Genomic DNA, 25,659 nt, shown 5'->3' on the forward strand with positions numbered 1-25,659 from the left:
CCACCCCTTTTCCCATGTTGAACTTAACCAGGAGGGAGGGAGGGCCCACACAGTCAGAGGCCAGTCTTCTTCAGGGTGTCATGTAAAAGAAGTCCTCAGGGTCATAGTACGTTTTCCCTCAGACCTGAGAATGGACATGGCAAATGTCAGCAGGCCCGAAGTTGTTCCTGACTCAGAACGTTCACAGCTAGTGTGGCAATGAGAATCTGAAGTAGAATATAGATAATCAAGTCATTCACACCACTGAAATTTACTGACTTTCATATTTGTACAGAAATCGGCAAGTCACAATAAGAGGTAAAAACTCACAGCATCTATATATCTGAAAATGGGTTTATATGCAGAATATCTAAAGAATATTTACAGCAGAATGATAAGTTTAAAAAGCCAATAAAAATGGCTAAAAATTTGTACAGACACTACAAAAAGTATTTGTGACTGGGAAATATGCTGGTGAACAGATACTCAACATCACTATTGAGCAAGGAAGTGAAAATTGAAACCAAAATATGAAGCCAGTAGACATGTGATAAAATGGTGAAAATAAAAGGCTGACCTTTCCAAGAGTTGAAGGAAATGGAGCAACTAGGATGTCTGTTCATGATCTGAGGGAGTGTGAAATGGTGCATCCAGTTTGGAAAGCAGTTTGGCTGTGCCTCATCACTTTAACTGGCTTATCCCACATGCCCAACCATCCCACTTCTAGATAATAAACTAAGAGAAATGCTAGTGAATAGTCAAACCCTCCCAAGTTTCCATCAGCTGATAAGCAGATAAGCAAATTGTGGTTTATTCACACAATGGACTACACTGTGCCATAAAACTATTCACACAGGACCACCTGGAGGATCTCAAAATTTCATTCTCAGTGACAAAAGCCAGCCCCCATGGCCATACATATTGTGACCCTGTTTATATTACCTTCTGTATTGAACATATCTACATTCATAGAAAGCAGATTCGTATTTCCCTCAGGTGAGGGTGAGAGATGAAGGGATTGGTGGCTGGATGGATTTGAAGCCAATTCTGGGTCATCCTCTTACTGGCCCTGTGACCTGGATGAGTTGTGCCTCACATGTGAAATGGGAATCACCTCTGTGTCACAGGCTAGTTATGACATTTATAGGAATCTGTAGTGTGACCTGAACAAGTGCTCTTGGTAAAGATATTAAAAAAATAATAGATGTCATTGTCCCCACTGTTGTCCTTGTTTGTGTTGCTGTCCAGAACAGGCTCAGGTCTTGTAAGGATGCAATAGTATCCAGTTTCCCTGAGGGTGTCTTAGAAGATGGATACACCCTGCGAGGCCTCAAGTCACTGTGCTTTTCTACCTAGCATGTGGCACCTCTCTGCCTGAAGCTCTAGAGTGGTGTAAGGAGTTGTGGCCTGTGGCTGTTTTCCTTCAGGCTCCAGGGTCTAGTGCTGAATGCAAGGTGGGTAGTAGAGTTTGGCATTACCTTCTTCCTCTTAGGGAAGATATACCCCATAGGGAGAGGTCATTTGCATTTGAATAGTCTCTCTGCCTTTGCTATCTCCACACTTGCCTGGATCAGAGCACTGGTAACTGAAAATGGCCAAGGCTTTCTCCACTGAGCTGAAAAGGGACAGAAAGCCCCCTTCAGGGCCTGTCCATGATGAACCTCCAGCTCTCCAATTCAGTTATCACCAAAAGCTTCTGTCTGCTTGTTGGGGATTGATAGCTTGTATTGAGCTGTCCATGTTTGTTAATTAAAAGCCCTGTTGGAGCTCAGCTGAGCCATATTCACTTTCTAGGAGAGTGCTGCTGTCATGCACCATGAGGGTTTGCAATTCAGGCCGTGGGGGTAGGGTGCTCCCAGCTTGGATCTGCAGTTGTTTCTTACAGATTTTATGCTGTGATCTCACGTATTCCTCCCAATTCAGGTTGGTGTATGATGAGTGGATAGTCTTGTTTGTACCCCCACAGTTCTTCCATTTTATTTACTAGTTGTTCCTGGTTGTTTATTAGTTGTTCCAGGGGGACAAGCTTGCTTCCACTCCTCTCTATGTTGCCATCTTCTTGTATCTCTGTCCATGGATTTTGGCAGGTGACCCCATTCTCCTCTTCCCAGTGCTCATGTCACATAATAACAACAGAAAATGTGGTGTTAGGACAGGATGTGTCTTGATGGCCCAGGGAGGTTGTATAGTAGTCTTGGGGCTGCAGACCTCATACTGGGATTACTGACCCCAAGAAGTGATGCAAAGATTGAGGCTTTGGAAGGGAGCACCCCTCAACTGGAGGCAGGACAATCTGCCTTCCCCTCCACAACCCCATCTCCATATGGACTGAAGGAATCATCAGCTCTGTACTACAATGTCCTTTGCTCTTCTCCTTCCACACTAGGGCCTGGGGTCCCACAGGCCATTTAGTGACATACTGGTAGGGTCTGAGGGGACCCAGAAGTCTTCTGCCTCACCACTGAGAAACTCCTCCTAAAAAAGAAGTTTTTTCTTATTTCTACTGTATGAGCCTGGGATTGAAGGGAGGAGGTGACCTAGGACCTGCAGAGGTGGAAAACAAAACAGGCTCAGTGGAAAACAGACAAGAGCTAGAGAAGCCAGGAATTGGAAATGGGTCCTTAGACAAGGTTCCTCTTACAGTGGGAGGTGGAGAGAGTGAATTGGGGGAGGTGAAGTCCACCAACCCACATCTGAGGAGAGATCTGCACCTCCCTTTTGCCCAGACTGAGCCCCTGTGTCTTCTGCAGCATGTACAGGAAGCCCTGCAGGAATGTCAGCCTGGAGCTAAAGCGTCTTGGTTCTGCCTGAGTCCAAGCTCGCCCCTTACCCATCCTTTCATCAGGAAATATGACTATGATGGGACCAGATGAAAATAGGGGTATTACAGAACCCTACTACCTTATAGATGGAAACCTAGAAAGCAACCTCTGTGAAAGATAGAAAAATAAATCAGGACCAGGCAGGGAGAGAAGAAGAATTATGATACACACCCAAAACCTTCTCAGCTGACCCCAGGAAGGCTGTGGCTCTAGGATGTGTGGTCAGGTCTTTCCTCACTTAGGCCGAGTCCTCCAGGCATTTCTTACCTGCCCCCATCACCCACTGGATGGTGAGCTTTCCTGGAAAGGGGGAGAGCAGAGACAAGGTGACTCCCTGTATCTGCAGCCATCAGATAAAGCCCAGACTGTCTCTCAACACCATTCCCATCAACAAGGAAAGCAAGGCCTTCACTGTAGAGGGCTCTGCTGCACTTCCCTCTACCCGCCAAGCTCATCCTTTCCACAGCTCGAGCCACTTCATCATATACATTGTGAGTGTCTGCAGCACAGTGGGAGATATTTATGTGCTTAGGGGAAATAGGTGTTTCTGTGTATATATGTTGAGTGTGTATGTATGGATTCACAGGTTGGGGAGGCCTGTATGTGTAGGTAGGAGGGAGGTGTGGATGACACTGTGAAGGTTTAGGGTGGGGGATAGAGGTTTGCATACGTACATGCAGGGTTCTTGTGGGTGTGTGTGTACTATAGTTTTGGGCAGGTTTTGTGAATATTCAGTGAATTTTTAGGGCATTTTTCCATATTCTGAGAATGAAGTGAGTCCAGGCTGACAGAATGTGTGTTGATTCAAAGGTGTGTTTATCCTTCTAATGCATGCATTTCAGAATTGAATATTAATTATCATGTGTGCTTATTCATCAATGCAAGTGAAATGACCACACCTGAGGTCAATAGGAAGGGAGCATATAGTGTTATATCATCAGGACACTGCAGAAAGGGACATCAAATATTCTGCATAGTCATATAGTCAGCCACTTTGGAAACATCTGTGTGTGTGCATTTGCTGTGGTTTTGTGTATTTTGATGGTGTTGTGAGGTTTGTTTATATGTCTGTATGTGTGAGCTGTGAGCTGGGTCTGTGTAAATGCAGATCATGGTGTTAAATGTGTGTTCATGGTGCCCAGGTGAGAATTCAGGGTGCTTATATTTTTGGTGTGGAAGAATTTGGAGAGAGTGGAGTGACTGGGTTTGTGTTTTGATGTTTGTTTGTTTGTTTTTGTTCTCTTAATTTGAATATATTGTCCAGGCAGTTGGATGGATTCTGTTCATAGTTTCTCAAGGTGGAGCCTTGTGCAAGTGTGTGTGCGTTTGGGACTGTGAGGTTATTCTGTGCATTTTGAGGGAAGTGGGGGCATCATGTGTGTTCATGAGAATGTGGAAATGCTTCTGTTCATATTCAGCTCCTGGGGCATTGTATATATGTGTATCTTCCCAGGATATGGGGGACTGAGTTTATAATATTTGGGACTAGTTGAATGACTTCTAAGTACTTAGTAATATGTGAGTGTGTCTTGAATGCATTTGGGTATTGTCAGAAGATCTGTGTGATTGATTGGGTGGTTACATGAGTTTTAGTGTGTTTTCTTGTGGGATGTGAGGATATGTGTACTACTAAATGTTTGTTTATTCACAACTCTGTTTTTATTATTCATTTTATTGAGACATATTCACATACCACGCAGTCATACAAAAAAAAATCGTACATTTGATTGTTCACAGTCCCATTACATAGTTGTACATTCATTACCAAAATCAATCCCCGACACCCTCATTACCACACACACACAAATAACCAGAATAATAATTAAAGTGAAAAGGAGCAACTAAAGTAAAAAAGAACACTGGGTGCCCTTGTCTGTTTGTTTGTTTGTTTGTTTCCTTCCCCCACCTTTCCACTCATCCATCCACAAATTAGACAAAGGGGAGTGTGATCCCTAAGTCCCCTCCCAATCCCACTGTCCCCTCTCATAAGCCACATTTTTATACAATTGTCTTCAAGATTCATGGGTTCTGGGTTGTAGTTTGATAGTTTCAGGTATCCACCACCAGCTACCCCAGTTCATTAGAACCTAAAAAGGGTTGTCTAAATTGTGCGTAAGAGTGCCCACCAGAGTGACCTCTCGGCTCCTTTTGGAATCTCTCTGCCACTGAAGCTTATTTCATTTCCTTTCACATCCCGCTTTTGGTCAAGAAGATGTTCTCCATCCCATGATGCCAGGTCTACATTCCTCCCCGGTAGTCATATTCCACGTTGCCAGGGAGCTTCACTTCCCTGGGTATTCACAATTCTTTACAGTCTTTTGTATAAAGATTGTACTTGATAATTTTACTGTGACTTGTGGGGCCTATGTACTTTTTTGCAGAAGGGATTCTGAGTGTATTTTCAGGGTTTCATAAAATATATGGTTAGTGTCTGAGATTGTTCAGGGATTTGTGTGATTGTTACTGTGTATATCCAGCAGGTATGGGGGTGTCTCTCATGTACCTTGTGATTGTGGAGGTGCATGTGCATTTCTGAGCAGATGGTGGGTGTGGAGATTCAGGCTCTGGGTGCTTGAGCTTGTGGAACCTGAGGGATGTGAATGTTTTTGGGAAATGTACGGATTTGGGTGTCTTCCTAGTGCTGTAGGTGGAGGGTGCATGCTTGTACTGGGGGAGTGTAAGACAGTTATATGTACATGTGGATTTGGGGGATTGGTTGGAGCATTTATAGGGTCCTTGCATATATTTGGGATGTACATGTGTGTGTAGAGATGGCAGGAATGTGTTTTTCAGGAGTTGAGTTTGGCCTCTTGGTAGTATTGGTTATTGGGATCTGTGAGTGTTCATTAAGGGAGCGTTTGAGGTATTTGGGTTTTTGTGAAAATGCGTATCTTGGCACTTGGGATGGGCATTTGTGTTTGCATAGGGAATGTGGAGAAATTTATTTTTGTATGGGGACTATGGTCAGATGTGCATTTTGTAAAGGGAAGGGTAGTTTATGTGTCTTTAATCCTAAGGCAGAGGTTCCATGTAATGAGGTTAATTTGGGGAGAGATCTGGAAGATTTTATGTGTATTTGGGAGTGTGTTGGAGCATCAGAGTGTTCTTGGGCTGGGAGTCATTGTCTATGTGTGTATCTCTGGTATTGTGGGATCTGTGTATTTTTTCAGGGATTCTGAATGCTGTGTGTTTTTAATCAAGTTTGGTAGGGGTGTGTGTATGTGTATGAGAGTTTGTGGAAGTTTGGGTATGTTTAGGGCTGTTGCATAATTACCTCCAGTTCACTGTAAGCATGCGCTTATATTCAGAAGCTCAAGTTTCCATGAGTTTTGGGAATTTAGCATTCCATTTATCTTGATTCTGGAAGCTAGTGGGATTGTGTGTGTTTGTGTGTGTGTGTGTGTGTGTGTGTGTGTGTGTGTGTGTGTGTGTGTGTGAATTTTAAGTGTTTGATAATGTCATGTGCACTTGTATATTCACGGAGTGAGGAGTATATTGGAAAGGCGAGAGCTTCGGGGAAGATCGCCAAGTAGGGAGCTCAAGAAGTCATTCCCATCTAGAAAACAACTGTGAAAACACAGACACTGTCTGAAGGAACTGTTCTGGGGTCCTGGAGATGAGAAAAAGGACACCACACAGCATCCAGGGAAGCGCAGGGGGTGAGGCTGAGAAACTGCATTAAAGAACTATGAGTAGCTTGTTCCAAACAGTGGCTGCCTGCCTGTACCCCCCACTCTTTTTTTTCTTTTTTTCTCACATATATATTTTTATTGTAGAATATAACATATATACATAGAAGTGATAACTTCCCATGTGCAATTTAACAAGTAGTTAGCAAATTTTAAAGACCATTATAGGTTACAATTCTGCATTTTCACTTATTTCCTTATTATGAAATATAACATTTATACAAAAATGTAGTGTCTTTCAAAGTATGATTAAACTAGTAGATATATAGGAAATTTCCAAAGTTATTATGAGTTTCAGTACCATAGTTTCAGTTATTTCCTTATTGCAAATTATACATAAAAAAAGATATGGCTTTCAAATTTAACAAGTAGCTATAGAACAAACTTTAATTGATGTTAGGGGTTACTATTTCACCACTTCAGTTCTTTCCTTCTATCTCTTCTAATACCCTAGCAACTAAGAAAAAGCAAATTATATGAAGATTCAGTGTTCGTAATTCTTTGTTAAATTCCATCTTTTCTGTTGTTACCCCTTCCTCTAGTTTAATCACTTTCCCAGTCTTCAGGGATATCTAGGCAGTGACCACTAAAACCTATTCCTGTTGAAAATGGGTGTCGACTTTATAAGCAAAGGGGACATACCTGATTGATGTTCTTGAAGAGGCTATTGCCTCTGGGTTTTGGGACTTAGCTGGCATAGGAGCACTCTGAAGGACTTAAGTTTAACAGTCGTCACTCCTATCCATTACCATACCTTTGAATTCACCACTATTAACATATCTGAACATATTTGGGAATCGTTCCCCCTCACTAGCTACTGTGTATCAGTAGGTCCCCAATATTCTTATAAAACATTGATTTTTCATTGTTCAGATAGTTCATAGAAATGGTAAAATTTGTCTGAGTTATTTCACTCAGAATTATATATTCAAGTTTCATGCATGTCGCCATATGTTTAAAGAGTTTGTTGCTTCTTACTGCTGCATGGTATTCCATTGTATGAGTATCCCACATTTTGTTTATCCACTCATCTGTTGAAGGGCACTTGGGTTGTTTCCATCTCTTGGCAATTGTGAACAATATTGCTATGAACATTGGTGTACAAATATCTGCTCATGTCACTGCTTTCAAATCTTCTGGGTATATACCAAGAAGTGGAATTACTGGATAATAGTGTAATTCAGTATCTAGTTTTCTGAGAAACCGCCAAGCTGCCTTCCAGAGTGACTGTACCATTATACAGTCCCACCAGCAATGAATAAGAGTTCCAGTTTCTCCACATCCTCTACAGCATTTGTAGTTGCCTGTTTGTTTGATAGTAGACTTTCTTATTTGTGTGAGATGATAATCTCATTGAGATCTTTATTTGCATCTCTCTATAGCTAATGAAGATAAACATTTTTTCATGTGTTTTTTAGCTATTTGTATTTCCTCTTCAGTGAAATGTCTTTTCATTTCCTTTGCCCATTTTATAATTGGGCTGTTTGTACTATTGTCATTGAGTTGTAGCATTTCTTCATATATGCATGATATTAGTCTCTTACGAGGTACATGGTTTCCAAATATTTCCTCCCATTGAGTTGGCTGCTGCTTCACTTTTTGATGAATTCCTTTGAGGTACAGAAGCTTTTGATTTTTGAAGAGTTCCCATTTATCTATTTTTTCTTTCATTTCTTGTGCTTTGGATGTAAGGTCTAAGAAGCGACCTCCTAATGTAGGTCTTGAAGATGTTTCCCTACATTATCTTCTAGGAGAAGATACTGCCTCTTACATTGAGGTCTTTGATCCACTTTGAGTTAATATTTGTATAGGGTGTGAGATAGGGGTCCTCTTTCATTGTTTTTGTTATGGATATCCAGTTCTCCCAGCCCCATTTGTTAAAGAGACTGTTCTGTCCCAGTTCAGTGGATTTGGGGGCCTTATCAAAAATCAGTTGACTCTAGATCTGAGGGTCTATTTCTGAACTCTGAATTTGATTCCATTGATCAATATGTCTCTCTTTATGCAAATGCCATGCTCTTTTGACCACTGTAACTTTATAGTAGGCTTCAAAGTCTGGAAGTGTAATTCCTCCCATCTTGTTTTTCATTTTTATGATGTTTTTGGTGATTCAAGGCCCTTTCCCTTCCAAATAAATTTGATAACTAGCTTTTCCAAGTCTGCAAAGTATGTTGTTGGAATTTGGAATGGGATTGTGTTGAATCTGTAGATCAGTTTGGATAGACTTGACATCTTATCAATATTTCATCTTCCTATCCATGGGCATGGAATATTTTTCCACCTATTTAAGTCCTTTTTATTTCTTTTAGTAAAACTTTGTAATTTTCTATGTAGAGATCTTTTATATCCTTGGGTAAGTTTATTCCTAGGTACTTGAGATTTTAGTTGCTATTTTGAATGGAATATTTTTATTGCCCATTCTGTTAGATCATTACTAGTGTATAGGAACATTACTGACTTATGTGCATTAATCTTATATCCTGCCACTCTGCTGAATTTGTTTATTAGGTCAGGTAGCTTTGTGGCAAAATTCTCAGGATTTTTCAAATATAAGATCATATCATCTGCAAATAATGACAGTTTTACTTCTTCCTTTCCAATCTGGATGCGTTTTTTTAAATGAATTTTATTTTGAAATAAATTCAAACTTACAAAAACAGTTGCAAAAACAATACAAACCCCATACATAGAACTCCAGCATACCCCGACCCCCCTCCCCCGATACCCCAAACCATCACCTTTAACATCCTGTCACACCACCATTTCTTTCTTGCCATCCCTCTCTCCTTCCCTCCCTCCCTCCCTGTCATCCATCATCTATTGCTCTGTCCTCTGAACATGAGAGCTAGCTGCACACATCTGTGAACAAACAATGTAATTCACATATACCTTTCCCATAGACAAGAACCTTCTTTTATGCAATCCCATTAAGCACAGCTAAGAAGTTCAAGAAAGTCAACATTGATACAAAGGTTACATTCTATATTTCCTTTTTTTTTTTTTCCCATCTGTGTCCCTTTGAGCCTCCTCTCCTCCATCCTCAGATCCCATCCAGGATCATCCTTGGCATTTAATTGTCATCTATTTAGACTGTCTTATATTTTTTCAATTGTGGAAACATATATACAGCCTAAATCTTCCCATTCCAACCCCTCGTTAGCATTCCATTAGTGGGATTAATCACATTTAGAATGTTGCAATGCTATCACCTTCCCACCATCCATTTCTGGAAGTTTCCCTTCACCCCAAACAGAAACACTACACTCATTTCTTAACTCTGTGTTGCCCCTTCCCCCAGTTCTTGAAACCCCTACTCTGCTTTTCATCTCTGTGGTCATATTCTCTGATACTTTCTTTGTGTTTACTGTGGGGCTTAAATTTTACATCTTAAATCTATAACAATCTTGTGTTTCTTTGATACCAACTTAACTTCAATATGACAGATAAACTATGTTCCTGTACTCCCTCATTCCCCCACCTTTATGCAGTTCTTGTCAAAAATTACATATTTTACATTGAGTCCAAAACCACTGATTTATCATTACAGTTTATGTATTTTAGATCCTGTAGGAAGCAAATAGTGGAGTTACAAATCAAAAATACAGTAGTATTGGTATTTATATTTACCATGTGATCTTTACTGGTAATCTTTATTTCTTCACGTAGTTTCAGTCAATTGTTTATATCCCTTCCTTTCAGCCTGATCAACTCCCTTTAGCATTTCTTATAGGACTGATCTACTGGTGCTGAAGTCCCTCAGCTTTTGATTATCCGGGAATATTTTCATCTCCTCCTCATTTTTTACCCTCCCAGTTTTTGTGATTTCTCCAAGTCTCTGAAGGTTATTGACTTCTATTTGTATTCCATTGTAGTCAGAGAATGTGCTTTGAACAAATTAATTTTTTTTTAATTATTGAGGCTTGTTTTTGTGTCCCAGCATACCATACAGTCCATTCTGGAGAAAGATCCATGATCACTAGAGAAGAATGTGTGTCCTGGTGACCTGGGATGTAATATTCTATATATGTCTGTTAAAATTCTCTATATCTCACTCTCCTTTTTTTATTTCTCTGTTGATAGGGCTCCCTTTAGTATCTGAAGTAGGGCAAGTCTTTTATTAGCAAAATCTCTCAGCATTTGTTTGTGAAAAATTTAAGCTCTCCCTCAAATTTGAAGGAGAGTTTTGCTGGATAAAGTATTTTTAGTTGTAAATTTTTCTCTCTCAGAATTTTAAATATGTCATGCCACTGCCTTCTCGCCTCCATGGTGGCCACTGAGTAGTCAGTATGTAGTCTTATGTTGTTTTCTTTGTATGTGGTGAATTGCTTTTCTCTTGCTGCTTTCAGAACTTGCTCCTTTTCTTCAGTATTTGACAGTCTGATTAGAATATGTCTTGGAATGGGTTTATTTGGATTTATTCTATTTGGGGTTTGCTGGGCATTTATGCTTTGTGTATTTATATTGCGTAGAAGGTTTGGGAAGTTTTCTCCAACAATTTCTTTGAATACTCTTTCTAGACCTTTACCCTTCTCTTCCCCTTCTGGGGCACCAATGAGTCTTAAATTTGGACGTTTTATTTTATCTATCGTATCCCTGAGATCCATTTTGATTTTTTCGATTTTTTTCTCCATTCTTTCTTTTGTTCTTTCATTTTCTGTTCTGTGGTTCTTGAGGAGGCTGAGTTGTTGTTCAACTTCCTCTAATCTTATATTACGAGTATTTTTAATTTGGCCTACAGTTTCTTTTATTTCCATAAGATCTTCTATTTTTTTTATTTACTTTTGCAGTTTCTTCTTTATGCTCTTCTAGGGTCTTCATTATGTCCTTTATATCCTGTGCCATGCTCTTCTTCATGTCCTTTATATCCTGTGCCATGCTCTCATTGTTTGACTTTAGTTCTTTGATTAATTGCACCAAGTACTGTGTGTCTTCTGATCTTTTGATTTGGGTGTTTGGTTTGAGTTCTCCATATCATCTGGTTTTATCATATGCTTTACGACTTTCTGTTGTTTTTGGCCTCTTGGCATTTGCTTTACTTGATCTCTAATTTGTCAGAACTGGAGCTTGGTGGCATATACTTTCTCTAACTAACCAGCAGATGACGTCCAATAGTCACCTATTCCCCTCAAGTCAGTTCTCCCCAATTTTGTCTTTGTGGTGTGTGAGGATCTGATACTTGTGGGGTTCAATTGGTGCACTAAATTTGGGTGTGTTGTTGGTGCTGTCCACCCTGAATGTGGGGCATGTGTCTGAGTGGTTAGGGAGGCAGGGAAGCTTTAATAATCTAACCTCTCAGGTGTTCCCAGAGATTTAAGGCTGTTGCAGGAGCCTAAGCCTTCATTTCAGTCTTTCCACCGATTGTCTCTGCCGCTGACCCACAAGTCCTTGGTATTCACATAGCATCCCTGGGATTTCTGAGCAGTTCCCCCTTCCCAGCTGTGCTCTTCCAGGACCTCTGCTGAGGGAGGGCCATGGCATGTCACAAGTGTGTGCTGGCCCACCAGGGAAGCCATGGGTCACTGGGCCGTGCAGGGGCGCTCTCAGCCTGCTTCAAAAATGGTTGAATGGGGCACATTAACTTCTCCCTTTTCACACAGCTCTGCCCTCCCAGCTCCGGGACAATCAGCCATGGGTACACTAAAGGCCACTGTCCACTGCTGATATTGTGGCGTGTATGCGGTGCTGCAGGAAAGACTCCCAGTCACACTGGGTTTCTTGGCACTGCTCTGGGCTGTGGGTCCAGCCCCAGGCAGAAGTGTCCCCATCCCACCAGGGAGATGGCTGCAAGGAATGTGGTTTTTTTCTCCTTTTGGCTCCCCTCTGCTCCCTTGGTCTCGAGACAATCAGCAGCGGGTATAGGAAGGGGTATCCTCCATGCCAGACACCAAGATGTTAGCCCAGCCTGCTCACACCATGCTTCACTGCACAGCTCTCCCTGTCTTATCTGTAGCTGCTCCCAAGCTTTTTTTTTTTTTTTTTTAAGAACTAGTCCATCTCCAAATGCCAGCCCACCATTTCCCCACACCGCAGTGCAGCTGCTGGACTATCAGCTGGCTCACTCACTCGTTTCAGAATGCAGACTCCTGGTTTCACCAAATGCACGTTCCCTGTGGATTTAGCAGACCTTGTCTGGCTGGTGCTATGCTGGAACTAGTGTTCTGGGTCACTTTCTGGTTTTTATCTAGTATTTTTCACAGAGGTGTTTTTTTGCCGTCTCACCTTGCCACCATCTTAAGTTCTCCCAATTTGGATACCTTTTAAAAATTTATCTTGGTGAATTGCTCTGGCTAGAACTTCTAGCACAATGTGGAATAATAGAGGTGACAGTGGGCATCCTTGTCTCATTCCCGATCGTGGATAGAAGGCTTTCAGCCTCTCACTTTTGAGTATTATACTGGCTGTGGGTTTTTTATATATGCCCTTTATCATATTGAGGAAGTGTCTTTCAATTTTTACATTTTGAAGTGATTTTATAAAAAAGGGATGTTGAATTTTGTTGAATGCTTTTTCAGTGTCTATCAAAACGATCATCTGATTTTTCTCTTTTGATTTGTTGATGTGCTGAATTACATTGATTGATTTTATTATGTTGAACCATCCTTGCATGCTAGGAATGAACTCCACTTGGTCGTGGTGTATAATTCTTTTAAGTTGCCTTTGGATTCAATTTGCAAGTATTTTGTTTAGGATTTTTGCATTTATATTCATTAGTGAGATTGGTCTATAATTTTCCTTTTTTGTAACGTATTTATCTGGTTTTGGTGTTAGAGTGATATTAGCATCATAAAATGAGTTAGGTAGCATTCTTTTTTCTTCAATATTTTGAAACAGTTTGAGCAAGAGTGGTGTCAATTCTTTTTGGAAAGTTTTGTAAAATTGCCCTTTGAAGCAATCTGACCTAGGCTTCTATTTGTATGTAGATTTTTGATAACTGATTGGATCTCTTTGTGATTGGTTTGTTGAGGTCTTCTATTTCTTCTTGGTTCAGTCTATGTTGTTCATTTGTTTCCAGAAAATTGTCCATTTCCACTAAATTGTCTGGCTTGTTGGCATACAGTTATTCATAGTATACTTTTATGTTTTTTTTTTTATTTCTTCATGATCTGTAGTAATTATCCCCTCCTCATTTCTGATTCTGTTCATTTGGTTCTTCTCTCTTCTTTTTGTCTACTTGCTTTAGGGTTAGTCTGCTGATCATTCTCTAGCCTCTCCAGTTGTTCAGTTTAGGTCCTTAGTTTTAGCTCTTTCTTGCTTTTTGATATATGCATTTAGAGCTATAAATTTACCTCTCAGCACTGCCTTCGCTGCATCCCACAGGTTTTCATATGTTGTATTCTCATTGTCATTCACCTCTAGATACTTACCAATTACTCTTGCAATATTTTCTTTGACCCACTGGTTGTTTAGGATTGTGTTGTTTAACCTCCATATATTTGTGGAAAATCTGGTTTCTTGGTGGTTGTTGATTTCTAGTTGCATTCCACTGTGGTCAGAGAATGTACTTTGAATAATTTCAATCTTTTAAAATGTATTAAGACTTATTTTGTGCCCCAGCATATGATCTATTCTGGAAAATGTTCCATGGGCACTAGAGAAGAATGTGTATCCTGGTACTTTGGGATCTATCAATTTATATATGCCTATTGAGTCTGACTCATTTATCATATTGTTTATGTTCTCAATTTCCTTATTGGTCCTCCATCTAGTTGTTCTGTCTATAGAAGAGAGTGGTGTATTGAAGTCTCCCACTATTATTGTAGTTGTGTCTGTTGCTCCCTTCAGTTTAACCAATGTTTGTCTCATGTACTTTGGAGCTCCTTGATTGGGTGCATAAACATTTTTAATTGTTATTTCTTCTTGGTGAATTATCCCTTTTATTAATATATGGTGTCCTTCTTTATCTCTTATGACATCTTTGCTTTTAAAGTCTATTTCATCCAATATTAGTGTAGCTATCCCAGCTTTCTTTTCAATGCAGTTTGCATGGAATATTTTTTACCATCCTTTCACTTTCATTCTGTGTCACAGGGTCTAAGATGAATCCTTTGTAAACAGCATATCACTGGGTTATATTTTTTAATCCATTCTACTGGCCTGTGTCTTTTAATTGAAGAGTTTAATCTGTTCACATTCAATGTTATTATTGTGAAAGGAATTCTTGAACAAGCCATCTTATGCTTTGGTTTTTAGTTGTCAGATCTATTTTTCCCACCCTCTCTTTTTTCATTTAAGTTACCCTTACTAATAACTTTTCAGTTCTGTGCTTTTCTCCAGACCGCTCTCTCCATTCTTTTTTTTCTCAGTTAGTAGAGCTCCCTTTAGTATTTCTTGCAGGGTGGGTCTCTTGTTAACAAATTCTCTCGGCTTTTGTTTGTGTGAAAATTTAAAACTCTCTCTCAATTTTAAAGGAGAGCTTTATTGGATAAAGAATTCTTGGCTGAGAGTTTTTCTGTTTCAGAATCTGAAATATGTCCTTCCACTTTCTTCTTGCCTCCATGGTGCCTGCTGAGTAGTCAGTACTCAATCTTATATTGTTCCCCTTATCTGTGGTGAATCACTTCTTTCTTGCTGCTTTCAGAAGTCTCTTCAGCATTTGACAATCTAATCTGTGTATGTCTTGGAATAGGTTTATTTGGATTTATTCTTTTTGGAGTTCATTGGACATCTTTAATTTGGATATTTATGTCATTTAGAAGAAGGGTTGGGAAGTTTTCCCCAACAGTTTCTTTGAAATATGCTTTCTAGCCCTTTGCTCTTCTCTTCCCCTTCTGGAATGCCAGTGATTCTTATATTTTTGTGCTTCATGTTGTCCATCATTTCCCTGAGATCCATTTCAATTTTTTAAAATTTTTTTTCACCATTTGTTCTTTTGAGCTTTCACTTTCCATCACCCTGTCTTCAAGGTCACTAATTCATTCCTCTACTTCTTGTCTGGTGTTATGTGTCTCAAGAATATTTTTGATTTGATTAACAGTATCTTTTGTTTCTGTAATATCCACTATTTTTAAATTTGCTCTTGCAAGTTCTTTTTTATGTTCTTCTAGAGTCTTCATGTCTTTTATATTCTGAGCCATAATATTGATACTTGTGAGTACTTTTTTGATTAATGGCTCCAAATTTTGTGTCTCTTACGGCTTTTTAATTTGCTCATTTGACTTGTCCATCTCTTCTACATCCTTCAAATGTTTTGTAATTTTCTGCTGGCTTCAGGACATTTGTTTGTCTTGTTAGGGTTATTTTGGGAAGTGCAGAATTGAGTATATGTGATTTGTTTTGCTGGAGTGCAGTTTTCCTATCTATCAGCAGGTGGTGCTATCAAGCCAGTCTTCCTTGAACTGTGTGGTGGGTGAAGTCCAAACAGGGTGGGGAGTCAATCAGTGCATCAGATCTCTGTGTGCACTGGGGAATCCCATTCCTGAGGCTGCAAGGTGGGCCTCTGAGCAGGTAGGCAGGGAGCCTGATCAAGTTCACCCCACAAGTGGGATGTGGGCCCTGTCTGCTGGTTCTCTACCTGCCCTGCACCCCTGAGTCTCTGGGGTGGGGGTGTGGGAGGGGCTCCCAATTGCCAAAATGGCACCTCTCCCTTCCCTGCTTCTCACTGCTGCACCACCCTGACTTCCATGGGCGAGAGCAATCACAGTCCCACGTTCCCTCACTGGGAGCTCCCGGCACTCCAGCTGTGGAGGATCACCCTCTAGCCAACTTTCAAGGTAGGTGAGTGTGCCGGTTTGAATGTATTGTGTCCCCCAAATGCCATTATCTTTGTAGTCTTGTGGGACAGACGTTTTGGTGCTGGTTGGATTTGCTTGGAATGTGCCCCACCCAGCTGTGGGTGGTGACTTTGGTGGGATACTCCCATGGAGGTGTGACCCCACCCATTCAGGGTGGGCCTTGATCAGTGGAGCCATATAAAACATGCTGACTCAAAGAGACTGAACGGAGTGCAGCTGGGAGAGATGTTTTGAAGAGGAGCAAGCTTGCTAGAGAGGAACGTCCTGGGAGAGAGCCGTTTTGAGGCCAGAGCTTTGGAGCAGACACCCGCTGCCTTCCCAGCTAACAGAGATTTTCTGGACGCCATTGGCCATCCTCTGGTGAAGGTAACCGATTGCTGAGGTGTTACCTTGGATGCTTTGTGGCCTTAAGATTGTAACTGTGTAGTGAAATAAACCCCCGTTTTATAAAAGCCTATCCATCACTGATGTTTTGCATTCCGCAGCATTAGCAAACTAGGACAGTGAACAAGGACAGAGAGCTGCTGCTCACTCCCCTTCCCAGCAGTGGTTTTCCGGCTGCTGGCCTAGGGCTCAAGGCCCTCCAGTCACACCGAATTCACCCTCTCTTTAAGCTGCTGTCTCTCCTCCGATTTTGTCAGGTGACCCCTCCACATACTGTGGGGGACCCTCCATGGCTGGTCATACCCCAGAACCATGGTTCCTGGTGTGCTCCGGTCCCTTTCTAGTTACTCTGATGGAGAAGCCCATCTGCCTCACCTACTCCGCAGTCTTCCTGGAAGTCTTCCAGCTAGGCTTTTAATAGAACCACGGAAAGAGCCCTACTGGGGTCAGAACAAATCTCAAAGACTGGTGTCAAAAGCAACTCCTTTAAAGGTGCCCTGAATTCAATTGTATGAGGTGGTGGAGAAATTTATGCCCCAGGGTGTGGTCAAAACAATAGAACAATCAGCAATTAGTAGAGGGTAAAGCTGAGTGTGTTATCAGTAGAGAGAGAGGTGCTAGAAGCATAACAGGAGGATCAGAGAGAGACAGTCAGATAGCCCGGCTAAAATCACTGATATCCTTGGAGGGGTGAGCCCAATGCTGTAACATCAGAGGGACAACATCAGAAGCTGCACACAGAAGGGGACATAGATTTCACTTAAATAGTCTAGTCAGGTCACTAATCGAATAAACAAGCCACAAGAATCCCCCAGCAGGTTGTTGTTGGTGGTGGAATAAATAACAAGAGGTGCTGTAATATATTATAGAAAACATACAGTTTTCTGCAAAAAATTATGACACATGCCAAGAAAAAAAAGTGTAACCCATTCAAAGGAAAAAAGGCATTCAATAGAAGCTATCCTTGAGGAAGCTTAGTAGACAAAGATTTTCAGTCAGCTAATGTGATGTTCAAACAATCAAAAGAAAACATGTCTAAAGAATTATAGAAAAGTAAGAGAACAATGAGAGTATGATATTCTCATCAAATAGAGAATATCAGCAAAGAGATGGAAATTATAAATAAGAACCAAGCAGAAATTCTAGAGTTGGAAAAGTACAATAACTAAAATGAAAAATTCACTAGAAGGACCCAACAGCAAGTTTGAGCTGATGGAAAAAAGAATCAGCAAACTTGAAGATAGGTCAATTGAGATTATCCCTTCCATGCTAATCCATATTCGCCAGGGAAACAAATCCAACGGGGTGTACTTGTAATATATCTATGCAAATGTTATGAAATTTATTATGGAAATTGGCTCACACGACTATGGGGATTGGCATGTCTAAATTCTGTAGGGCAGGCTGTGAGTTGGGAACTCTGATGAAGGTTTTGATGAGTTTCCCACGAGAAGCTGCTGGCTGAAGCAGAGGTAGAAATACTTCTTTCTGACAGTTGAAATAATCAGTTCTCCCTTTAAGGCCTTCAGTTGATTGGATGAGACTTCTCTTGTTGCTGAAGGCAGTCTCCTTTGTTAATTGTAGATGTAGTCAGCCGTAGATGCAACAAACTGTCTAATGATCAAAATCCACAAAATACCCTTACAGTAATAATCAGGCCAGTACTTCCTTGACCAAATAAAAGGACACCATAATCTAGCCAAGTTGACACATGAAATTAACCATCAAACTTTCTGAAGAACAGAAAGAAAAAAGAATGAAGAAAAATAAACAGTCTAAGAGAGCTGTGGGATACCACAAGCATACCAACATATGCACAATGAGAACCCCAGAAGGAGAGGAGGGAAAGAGACATAAACAATACTTGAAGAAATAAAGGCTGAAGCTTCCCAAATTTAATGAAAAACATTAATCTGCACATCCAAGAAGCTCAACGAACTCCAAGTAGAAGACTCAAAGGGATACATCATAATCGAACTATTGAAATGTAAAGACAAAGAGAGAAACTTGCAAAGAGTGTGAGAGAAGTGACTCATCACCTACAAGGAATTCTCAATAAGATTAAAAGATGATTTCTTATCAGAAATTATGGAGGCTAGGAGGCAGTGAGATGATATGTCTAAACTATGAAAAGAAAAAAACAAATTCTAGTTCCTGCAAAAGTATCCTTTAAAAATGAAGTAGAAATTAGATATCCCCAGATAAATAAAAACTGAGAAAATTTATTGCCAAAAAGCCCCTACAAGAAATACTAAAGGTAGTTCTTCAGGTTGAAATGAAAAGACACAAGTCAGACACTTGAATCCATAAGAAGAAATAAAGAATACCAGTAGAGATAACTACATAGATAAATAAAAGCGAGTATATTTATGTTTGTCTTTTCTTCTGTATTATTTAAAATAATCATATAAAAGCAATAATTATAAAGTTGTGTTGCTGGGCCTATAATGTATAAAGATATAATATATATGACAAGAATAGCACAAAAGAGGGAGGGAGCAAAGTTTTGTGTACTATAGAAATTAATTGGCATCAATCTGAACTGATTGTCTTAAATTAATATGTTAATTGTAATCACTAGGGCAACCAGTTAAGAAAAAACTAAAAAATACAGAAAAGAAACAGTAGCAATTAAAATGGTATGCTAGGAAATATTTGATACAAAAGAAGACAGTAATGGAGGAAAAGAAGAACAAAAAATGCATAAAACGTATTGAAAACAAATAGCAAAATGGCAGGCATAAATCCTACTTTATTAGTAATTACTTTAAATGTAAATGGACTCAACACATCAATAAAAAGGAGGATATTTCAAAGTAAAGCATAGAAGGTGCAGCATGGTTTCTTTTTTGCTGCTTTTAGTAAAGTGTGAGACGAAAGAGATAAACTGAGGACTGAACTGTTACACAAAAAAGGAATCAGCACTTGATGATCTGAAAAATTTTCAGTGTCCCCAGATGGTATGTCCAGGGAACTCCCTGATTTCCTAGGAGGTGAGTTGCCAGAAAGTGGGGCTCAGTGAGAGGAGGTTGTTGAACAACCATTTGCTACAGATATTTGGCATATGACTCATGAATCCACTCAACCATCTCAGAGTCAGTAAGGAGTGGAAATGCAATTATCCAGAAAAGATCTGTGGGAGATCCTTTGGTTTGATGGCTTGGGATCCTTGAATTTCGTGGAAGACTGATAAGGTTTTTGAGAATTTTTGTTGGCGAAAATACTGCCAGCCTGGACTAGAAGGAAAAGAGTTGGGACACAATGAAGAAAGATCGCAAGACAACCTTGGATGCAAAAATCTGGGTTGAAGGGACTTCCTTGGCCCAAGAGAGAGGGGCTGCTGCCCCAGCATTTGGGTACAGTAGTTGGATAGAGTGGACCCACCTCAGCATTTAGAGGATGGGACCTCCGTCACAGGGTTAGGAGAGAGGGTGGCCACTGTCACACTGCTTGAAAAAGATGAGGCTGCCACGCCAACAGGCCCGAAGGACAAACAATCATGTAACAGATGACTCTCAGGCCTTGAAATCATATGGGGTTTTCCCTGCTGGGTTTCAGACTTGTTTGGGATCTGTGACTCCCTTTTTTTCTTCCAATTTTGCCCTTTTGAAATAGGAATGTCTGTCCTATGCTGTCCCACAGTTGTGTTTTAGGACACAATTGGGACTTGTTTTTAGATTTCACAGGTCCACAGAAAAGGGAAACTGCCCAAGATGGATTAAACCCATAATTGATTTAGATGAGATTTTTGGATGAGAGTTGTTACTGAAATGGCTTAAAGTTTTGGGGATGCTGGAATAGGGTGAATGTATTTTACATGTCTTTCAGGGGTCTGTTATGGATTGAATCATGCCTCCCCCTCCCACAAAGACATGTTCAATTCTTAATCCCTGGCATTGTGGAGGTGAACTCATTTATAAATAGGTTCTTGAACAATCCTATTAATTAAGATGAGGTCAAAGTTAAATCAAGGCAGGCCTTAATCCAGTATGACTGCAGTCCTTGTAAGCAGAGGAAATTTGGACACTGGGAGGAGACAGGTGGGGAAAGATATGAATGCAGGAATACCTCATTGTGCTTTGCTTTATTGCACTTCACAGAGATTGTGTTTTTTACAAATTGAAGGTTTGTGGCAATCTTCCATTGAGCAAGTTCTGGTTTGTTTACACTGCCCTTTTGCAAAACACCAGAAATATATTGGCTTTTATAAAAGGGGGTTTATTTGGTTGCACAGTTACAGTCTTAAGGCCATAAAGTGTCCAAGGTAAGACATCAACAAAAGGTACCTTCATTGGAGAAAGGCAATTGGCATCTGAAAAACCTCTGTTAGCTGGGAAGGCACGTGGCTGGCGTCTGCTTGCTCCCAGCTTGCGTTTCAAAATGGTGTTCTCCAAAGGGTTGCTCTTGGGAAGTTTCTGCTCCACTGACTGGCCATTTCCCCATCTCTCCCTTTCCTGAGACTCAATGATATTAAAATTAGGCCAATTAATAACCTTTCAATGGCCTTGTAGTCTCTTGCTTTAAATCAAAAGCTGAAAATGATTAAGCTTAGTGAGGAAGGCCGAGATAGACTGAAAGTTAGGCCTCTTGTGCCAAACAGTTAGTGAAGATGTGAATGCCAAGGAAAAGTTCTTGAAGGAAATTAAAAGTTCTACTCCAGAGAACATATGATTGATAAGAAAGTGATATTGCTGATACGGAGAAATTTTGAGTGGTATAGATAGAAGAACAAACCAGCCATTAGGCTTGGGCCAAAGTCTAAATCCAGAGCAAGGCCCTAACCCTTCAATTCTGTGAAGGCTCAGGGAGGTGAGAAAGGTACAGAAGAAAAATCTGAAGGTAGCAGAGTTGGTTCATGAAATCTAAGGAAAGAAGCCATCTCTAGAACCTGAAAGTGCAAGATAAAGCAGCATGTGCTGATGTAGAAGATACAACAAGTTATCCAGAAGATTTAGCTAAGATCATTGATGAAGGTGGCTACGCTAAACAAAGATTTTCAATGTAGATGAAACAGTCTACTGTTTGAAGAAGATGCCATCTATGACTTTCCTAGTTAGAGAGGAGAAGTCAATGTCTAGCTTCAAAGCTTCAAAGGATGGGCTGACTGTCTTGTAAGGGGCTACTGCAGCTGGTAACTTTAAGTTGAAGCCAGTGCTCATTTATCATTCTGAAAATCCTAGGGCCCTTAAGAGTAATGCTAAATCTATTCTGCTTGTGCTCTATAAATGGAACTGTAAAGAATAGAAGACAGTACATCTGTTTGCAACATGGTTTACTGAATATTTTAATATTTTGAGACTTACTGCTCAGAATAAAAAGATTCCTTTCAAAATATTACTGCTCATTGACAATGCACATAGTCACCCAAGAGCTCTGATGGAGATGTTCAACAAGATTAATGTTGTTTTCATACCTGCGAACACAGCAACCATTCTGCAGCCCATGGATCAAGGAGTAATCTCAACTTTTAAGCTTTATTATTTAAGAAATATGTTTTGTAAGGCTAGAGCTGCCATAGATAGTGATTCCTCTGATGAATCTGTGCAAAGTCAATTGAAAACCTTCTGGAAAGGATTCATCATTCTAGATGCCATTAAGAACATCAGTGATTCATAGGAGGAGACAAAATACTGACATTAACAGGGGTTTGGAAGAAGTTGATTCCAGCCCTCATGGATGACTTTGATGGTTCAAGACTTCAGTAGAGGAAGTAACTGCAGATGTGGTGGAAATAGCAAGAGAACTAGGATTAGAAGTGGAGCCTGAAGATGTGACCGAGTTGCTGCAATCTCATGATAAAACTGTAAGGGATAAGGAGTTGCTTCTTATGGATGAGCAAAGAAGTTGGTGTCTTGAGATGGAGTTTGTTCCCAGTGAAGATGCTGTGAACATTGTTGAGATGACAACAAAGGATTTAGAATATTCTATAAACTTAGCTGATAAAGTAGTGGCAAGTTTTGAGAGGACTGACTACAATTTTGAAAGACGTTCTATTGTGGGTAAAATGCTATCAAACTATGGAAAAATCTTTTGGGAAAGGATGAGTCAGTGAATGGGACAAACTTCATTGTCTCATTTTATGAATTTGCCACAGCCACCCCAACCTTCCACAACCACTGCCCTCATCAGTCAGCGGCCGTCAACACTGAGTCAAGACGCCTCACCAGCAAAAAGAATAGACTCGCTGAAGGCTCAGATGATGGTTAGCAGTTTTTAACAATAAAGTATTTTTCAATTAAGATATGTATATTGGTGTTTTAGACATAATACTATTGCACACTTAATAGACTACAGCATAATGTAAAAATAAGTTTTATATGCAGTGTAAAACCAAAAAACTCATGTGATTTGCTTTATTGCAATATTCACTTTATTGCAGTGGTTTGGAAGTGAACCTGCAATGTCTCCAAGGTATGCCTGTGCTATTGTATTTTTGATTTGTGGCTCCACTTTTTACTTCCTCCATTATCTAAAGACAAATGCACAAAATGTATTGACAGATCAGTGGTTTTGGACTCATAATGAATTAACATGTAATTTGTGATAAGAACTACATAAAGAAGGGGACGGAGGAGTATAGGAATGCAGTGTGTATAGACTATTGAAGTTAAGTCAGTATCAAACAAGATTGTTATAGATTTAGGATGTTACATTTAAGCCCCGTGGTAACCACAAAGAATATATGCTAATTTGTAGAGACAGAAAGTAGAGTACAGGTTACCAGAGGTGAGGGGCAGGGGCAATGGGGAGTTAGTGAAAAATGAGTGTAGGGTTTCTGTCTGGGGTGGAGGGAAAGCTCTGGTAATGGATGGTGGTGAGGGTACTGCAACATTGCAAATGTGATTGATCCCACTGAGTGGTGCTTGTGAGGGGGTGAGATGGGAAGATTTATGTTGTATATATGTTTGCACAATTAAAAAGAAAACTGAGAAACTAAAGAGGAAATATAATTTATATGCAATACCTGATACTGGATGGGATCTAGGAATGAAGGAGAAAAGCCTCAAAAGGACTTATTGGGGCGTAAGAAAAAAATGGAATATAGAATGTAAGCTTTATATCAATGTTAAATCTCTTGACCTTGATAAATGCACTTAAGGTGATTACGTAAGTGAATGTCTTTGTTCGTAAGAAATGTGTATTGAAATATTATGTATTTAAGGAGTATGATGTGTGCAACCTGCTCTCAAATGTTTAGAATATGGACGGATAGATAGGTAGATAAAGAATGGATATATCAAAGGTAGTAAAATTTCAAAATTGGTGGATCTGGGTATCTGGGGAAAGGGAAGGTGGTTGAGGGTATGTTGGAGTATTCTGGAATTCTTTTTATGGGGTTTGTATTATTTTCGCAACTGTCGTGTAAGTTTGAAATTATTTCAAAATAAAAAGTTAAAGTCTTTTTTAGTTATTTGCATTTGACATGTAAATACCTTTAAGACACCAAAATACAGTGTGATGAAGTTGCGCCATTCACAAGATAACTGTAGAAGATATTAAAAATATTAATTCCTAGTGTCGAAGGTGTAATCTGGTACTGGGACACAAGCTGAAAGTTGTATGAAGAACTTTAAAGGAAACTATGATGGTGAGCTCATAATTACACTGTGTTTTGTGCGTAAGTCAGCAGTCTCTGCAGAGTCCGAATTTAGAGGCCTGAGATGAGATGGCCTGGGCCCCCTGTGAGCTCTGACAGGGAGGGTTCAGTGTAAACGGCCTCCCCACCCCATTTCATAAAGGAAAAGGATGGCGTGATGCAGTTTGCGTCTCCAGATCCCTGACTTGCCAGAGCTTGATTCAAAGGCCCTTCTCCCTTCTGGTGCTTGCAAATAACAAAGCTGCGACATTTACCAAGTGGGAGGTGACAGGTCCTTCCCCTCTCTTTCTATTCATGACTTCAAATTAATAATTAGTTGCCTGAAAAATGAGCCAATCTGTTTCTTGGAGGGGAAGAAGCCTGAGCCAAGCCAATTAGCATCTGGCTCTGGCCGCCTGGGGAATTTAATTTGGTTGCACAGCCCATTTGAGGTCTCCAAATAGTGTTGTTTCCTGAAGAGGGAAGTCATGATTGTTAAACGAGGGAAGCCCCTGGAGACCCATATGCCGAGATGCTTCTGCGTGGGTTGGCCGGACTGGGGCCCAGGCCAGGCGGCTTTGTTGAGCCCACATGCCTGCTCTATTCTTCTAGGAGCACTCAGCAGCTGGCTCTGGGCAGCCCAAACCTCAACCACCCGCCGAGGGAGTGGCGGCTGCCCCCAAATAGTTGCACACTTGAATGGGCCTTTTGTCTGCTTAAAAGACATTCCAACTGCCCGTTACCAGTCTGCCTCCCCACGAAGGAGGTGGCCTGGAGCAGGCAGTCTGTCCATGCAGCATATTACAAGGAGTGATGAGTGGCCGTTGCAACGAGTGGCTGCAGTGCCAGGGGAAGGACAGAGGCCTTGACAAGGGGTGCACGAGCTGGCATTCACCTGGCCATGTCACTTCAGGAGGTTTAGGAACTCATCGAGCTAAGATACTGGGACTCCATGGGGCCTTGAGTCTTTTTGGCCTTCTCTCTTCTCTCTCTGGAGCCTCCCAAGCCCTGGGATATGGAATGTTCTTGGAAAAGAAATTTCCAGGCCTCCTGGTTTTAACAACTGTTGCTGGGAGAACATTCTTTGAGTCAGGGCAATTAAAAAATCTCCACTGAGAACAGCCGGCTTTCTGTTTAACAGGTTTCAGAGATTAAAAAAAAAACGGTATTTGGTGACAGCCGCAATAGGGTTGATTACAGAGCTGTTAGCTGCGTGCTAATGCAGATCTCGTTTAATCCTCACAGCAGTCCTGGGAAGTTGCTATTATTATCCACTTGTTAGAGGTGAGAAACAGGCTTCAAAAGGGCTAACTGAGCAGCCCGTTGGCACAGAGAGTCTGGGCTGTAACTGGAGCCTGGGAGGGGCCCCTGCCCGAGCCCGACAGCACCCCTGTTGCAGAGCTCCCTCCAGAGTAGAAGCTTGGTTCTCTGCCAGCCTCAGCGTGGCAGCTTCACCCACTGCCTTCTAGGCTTTTCCG

General features: G+C 40.7%; 1 long non-coding RNA gene across 1 annotated transcript in view; it reads left to right on the forward strand.

Annotated features, from left to right (window-relative positions):
- Nucleotides 1-25,659, forward strand: part of LOC119515854 — a 52,145-nt gene that overhangs the window by 4,940 nt on the left and 21,546 nt on the right. The gene's annotated exons all lie outside the window — the stretch shown is intronic.

This window comes from Choloepus didactylus, chromosome 19 (assembly GCF_015220235.1).
Source record: "Choloepus didactylus isolate mChoDid1 chromosome 19, mChoDid1.pri, whole genome shotgun sequence".
Classification (NCBI taxonomy): Eukaryota; Metazoa; Chordata; class Mammalia; order Pilosa; family Megalonychidae; genus Choloepus; species Choloepus didactylus.